Here is a 5,763-nt window from a genome sequence, read left to right on the forward strand (position 1 = left end):
GGATAATTTGATAAGGTGGATTCAAAACTGGCTTAGTTGTAGGAGACAGAGGGTGATGACAGCAGGATGCATTAGTGACTGGAAGCCAGTGTCCAGTGGTGTACCACAGGGATCTGTGCTGGGTCCCCTATTATACGTCATTTATATAAACGACATAGATGACGATGTGGGGGGTAGGATTTGTAAATTCGCGGATAACACAAAGATTGGCCGGGTGGTTAACAGTAAAGTTGAGTGTCTTGGGCTACAGGAAGATATAGATGGGATGGTCAAATGGGCAGATAAATGGCAGATTGAATTTAACCCTAAAAAGTGTGAGGTGATACACTTTGGAAGGAATAATTTGACAAGGAAGTATTCAATGAACGGCATGACTCTAGCAAGTTCTGAGGAACAAAGGGACCTTGGCGTGTGTGTCCACATATCCTTGAAGGCAGAGGGGCATGTTAGTGGGATGGTGAAAAAGGCATATGGGACACTTGCCTTTATCACTCGAGGCATAGATTACAAAAGTAGGGAGATCATGCTGGAGTTGTATAGAACCTTGGTGAGGCCATAGCTGGAGTACTGTGTGCAGTTCTGGTCGCCACATTATAGGAAGGATGTGATTGCACTGGAGGGGGTGCAGAGGAGATTCACCAGGATGTTGCCTGGGATGAAACATTTAAGTTATGAAGAGAGGTTGAATAGACTTGCGTTGTTTTCGTTGGAGCAGAGAAGACTGAGGAGCAACCTGATGGAGGTGTACAAGATTATGAGGGGCATGGACAGGGTGGATAGGGAGCAGCTGTTCCCCTTAGTTGAAGGGTCAGTCACGAGGGGAAACAAGTTCAAGTTGAGGGGCAGGAGGAGGTTTAGGGGTGATGTTAGGAAAAACGTTTTTACCCAGAGGATGGTGACGGTCTGGAATGCGCTGCCTGGGAGGGTGGTGGAGGCGGGTTGCCTCACATCCTTTAAAAAGTACCTGGATGAGCACTTGGCACATCATAACATTCAAGGCTATGGGCCAAATGCTGGTAAATGGGATTAGGTAGGTAGGTCAGGTGTTTCTCATGTGTTAGTGCAGACTCGATGGGCCAAAGGGCCTCTTTTGCACTGTGTGATTCTGTGATTCTGAGATTCAGTCGGGAGGGAGAGGGGAAGGGAAGGGATGAGGGATGAACCAGACCAGCTTTTGTCTGAAATAAATAAGGCTGGACACAGAGCAGTAAACAGTGAAAGAACTAACCAGCGGGGGGGGAAATAATCTTGTCTTCGGACATCAATGGAACCATGCAAATTGACACTTTGTTAGTGAAAGATATAATGGAAATAACACCTCTGAAGAAGTCATACCAACTCAAAACGTTAACTCTGTTTTTCTCTCCACAGATGCTGTCAGACCTGCTGAGTTTTCCAGCATTTTCTATTTTTGTAACGGATAGCAATGTCTGATGAGGATTGTCCAGTAGTGTCCACAGCGGGAGTGTTGCCAGCTTCACAGCTGGTTTTCAGGTCTCTCCAGATTTTGGTATGCCAGATAAAGAAACAGTTCAAAGAAGGGTCACTCAACTGATTCCTGGGATGAAAGAGTTATCTTGTGAGGATAGGTTGAACAGGTTGGGTCTGTATTGATTGGAGCTTAGAAAAATGCGTGGTGATCTTATTGAAACATAAGATCCTGAGGGCACTTGAGAGGGTGGATACTGAAAGGAGTTTCCCCTTGTGGGAGGGGCTAGGACAGGGGCTAGGCCACTTTAAAAATAAGTGGCCTTCTATTTAAGACAGAGATGAGGAGAATTTTTTTTCTCTCAGAGGGTTATGAGTCCATGAAATTCTCTTCATCAGAGAGCAGTGCAGCCTGGGTCATTGAATATTTTTAAGGCAACGTTAAATAGATTCTTGACTGACAAGGGAGTCGAAGGATATTGGGGTAGACGGGAAAGTAAAGGCTACAGTCAGATCAGCCATGATCTTATCAAATGACAGAGCAGACTCGAGGGGCCAAATAGCCTATTCCTGCTCCTAATTTGAATGTTCATATGTTTGTATGTCCACTGGGAACCATTCCTATGATGACTTCAGTCCTGTGGCCTGATATTGTCGATGCTGGGTTCAGACAGAAATTGGGCCTGGTGTGTTTAAATAAGCCACATGTTATAATGGTGTGGGATATTTCCCCACACTGAACACCACCTGCCACAGTTTTGCCTGTTTTCTTGATCTGTTGTTGGTTCTTTGTAACTTCCTGTTCTGATCGATACCTCTTCCTGTATCCCTTAGCTTAGTGTCATCTACATTCACTGCACCCATTTGAAAATGGATAGGCAAGAACCCAAACAGGACGGGTGTAAATGTGGGTTGAGCTCTGGGAGTAAGGAACTCTCACCCATCATTCAGAGCCACTGTCCCAGTTAACACTGGCACAGAGAGCCAGACATGGAAAATCCACTCTGATGTGTTTCTCACAAGGTTGGACTCACACACACACACTCGCACTCTCACCTTCTGTGGGTGTACCTATACCACATGGACTGCAGCGGTTCAAGAAGGCAGCTCACCACCACCTTTCAAGGGCAACTAGGGATGGGCAATAAATGCTGGCCCATCCACTGAAGCCCACACTCTGTGAATGAATAAAAAAAGCACATTCACACTCTCGCTGTCACACACATGCACAGTCTCTCACACAACACACTCTCTCTCTCTCTCTCTCTCTCACTCATGCACAGATTCTCTCTCTCCCTCTTACATTTACACAGTTGGCATTCTGCTATTCATCCTCTAGCTGATTGCCATTGTTTGACACCCATCATCAGGAGTGGATATTTAGCACTGAAGTACATTAACTAATTGGACTGGAAATGTGTTTTTTTTGTATTCACATTAGTGGACCAATTGAAATTTGCTTGTAGACTAACAATTGTCAAGCAGATAATGACTATTTAGTACAATGAGAGCAATGTTTTATTGAGTTATTTTGTGGCATATCATTCCTGTGCTGATAGCAGGCAATCAAAATAATTGTAGGCAGGGAGTCGCAGGGTCTGTAGTGGCACAGTGCATTTGTACTGTTAAGTTACAGTGATGAGGACACTTGCAGTTGGGTTTCATTGGGCTTCAAGTCCTGCTGTGAGGAAGCCTGATTCAAGCTTTTCCTCCTCTCTCAAACAGGAAATGGAGACTCTGTAAGCTTTTAAAAAGAAAAGGTAATTTGATCCAACAAAACCTTTGCTATTTGAGCTTCAGCCTCAATCGATCCCTCCTCTCTCCCGAGATACACCTTTCAACCTCTTTGCTTCAGTGACCTTTCCTGGGAATTTACAAGAATAATATTGAGAGGGAACAACTACTATCACGAAGTTCAACAAAAAAAATTAAGTGTTGAGCTTGCTTTTTTTGAGGTGGCCCCATTAAAGGTTCTACTCAAGGAGGAACAGGTAGTTGCTGCCAACTTTGGTTGTACGTAATTCTGGAGGTTTTATCGTCTGACCTCCCCTCTTTCCTATTCCATCCAGTGAAATAACCTTGTGTCCCTCTCCAATATTTTAATAACTGAAAAACAAATATGTTCAAAGAAAGTGAAAATACAATTCTCTTTAATGCCCCTATGATTTTCTCCCTGGATGTTGCTTGCAGTGTCCAGGAGACCAATCTTTAATTCCTGGAGACCTCAGGGGACAAAGAAATATGGAAAAGGGAGTATGGCAGATTTTCTTCACATGTTGCAGGACATACATGAGGACAATTCCTCAGCGGACCTCATTCCTTCTGAGGATGCAGGTTCATGGGAAGTACAACTGTGTATCAGGGCAGGTGCACCCACTTTGCTGGGTCCAGGTAGACAGTTAGTTGGGTTTTCATCTGGCGATTCACAATTCATAAGTGAACAAGGGAAGATACTGCTAGTAGGGTCATCTGTCCATGTCAGGGGTCCAACATTTATGTTGTTAAGTTCACTTTTTGTTAATAATGCTACATAACATTTATTATCACTACTTTCACATCTTATCCATTACCGCATTCAGAGAGCCAACATGCTCTCTCACATTTTTCATGATGAATGTCAATATATGACATGTAGGGGGTGGTGAAATGTGTCAGCTTCACCTCTGACTTCTGAGCGGTCCGAATCGCTCCCAGTCCCTGGGTTCTCTACCTTAGACTTATTTGGGGGTTGTGACAAAGTGCAGCAGACAACTGGTTTTGGTGCAAGAAAAAAAACTGGGTTTATTGAAGTCACAAATGAATTTATAACATTAGGATGACACTGAGATTATACAGACTTACAAAGTACACTTAATTATGAATGGGGAACACACGGCATAACGAGGGAAAATCACGCTACTAATCCCCTTACCCTTGTCCCACCCCTAAAACCTAATTAATTGAGCCAGGAGATGTCAGGGATCATGCTCACCAACCAGGGTCCCTTGACAGTTCGAAATCCAGCCAGGTAAGCCGGTTACAGTTTTGGGGTATGGTCTTTGTGTCCTCTGGGGCCTGCCATCCCCACGTGGTCCTGGTCTGTGGAATCTGCAAAGGTTCTTCAGTTGGGTGGAGGGCGCGGTTGTGGGTGGTTGATCTTCATGGAGGGCTGCGGTTGCAGCCTTGTTGTCTTCGGTTGAGCCTGCCACCCCGTGCCCCTCGCCGTGATGTTGCCTGCGGGCCTGCAAACCTCCAGATCTCCTTCCTTCGCTTGGCTCAGCTGCCTCTCCCTGCTTAAACTCTTCTTCAACTGCTCCAAAACTGCTCACCCCTCCTGTGTCAGCTTCCCCTTCATAACTGGTGGCCCAGCTATACTGTTTTTTTGAATTTCTTATCCAATTCCAAATCAAGGTTAGTTCTTTGTCTGATTTTTGGTGGGCTTCTTCAGGTGATTGTTGTCTCGTTGTTTTTAATGGGCTCGCATGATGTTTATCATTGTCTTCCTGTCCCCATAACTAGTCTTGAACTGAAAGCCATTGTATGTGTGGAGTATTGATGGATTTGCATAATTGCATTGACTACTCCCTTCCTGCCTTTGTAGTTAGTAGCGATTATTTATGCAAGCTTTAGTTTCATGTAAGATGAAGTCTTTCTCTGGGTTGATTGTTTTAAAGGGAAGAATGCACATTCTGTCTCCTCTCATTTTCTGGTTACAGGCAACAATCTACACTGCACTCAACAAGCCTGGGCATGTCCAGTCCCAGGCTTTCATGGGCTGCAGCGTTCTACACTTAACTCAGCAGTTGGTCCTCTGCCATAAAAGTCCAAAAGTCATATCCTTGTTGATGATATGAAAAATGTGGGAACTTTGAGAACCCTTCAGCACCACCCCCTCCCCCCCAACTGTGATACTTAAACCTTGCTTCAAGTATCATATGGGAAAAAATAGCAAAATTCCTGACCCTCCACAGTCAATCTCCCCTGTAATTGCCTAAGGTCTTATGATACATACATTCCCCATTCTTTAAAATGTGGTGTACATAAGCATGTATAGGCAAAATACAGTTATTTGCATACATCCAAACATTTAGGGGGTCTAACACCCCACTTGGTGCACATACATCTTTATTAAAAGAAAACAACACGTAAAAATCTATTTTAAAAATAACCGAACAGAAACAAAACTAACAATCTTTATTCAGGAACACAAAAAAAAATATGAACAGTTCAAACAGGTGTATCTCTCTCCACCTTAGCATAATGCTTCTTCCAGGGCCTTTGGAACTCTAGGATTTTGCCTTTTCCCTTGCACTGAGAGCACAACAGGTACAACACTATTCCCAGCTGGCAAACCAC

The sequence above is a fragment of the Carcharodon carcharias genome, chromosome 19, assembly GCF_017639515.1.
Source record: "Carcharodon carcharias isolate sCarCar2 chromosome 19, sCarCar2.pri, whole genome shotgun sequence".
Taxonomy (NCBI): domain Eukaryota; kingdom Metazoa; phylum Chordata; class Chondrichthyes; order Lamniformes; family Lamnidae; genus Carcharodon; species Carcharodon carcharias.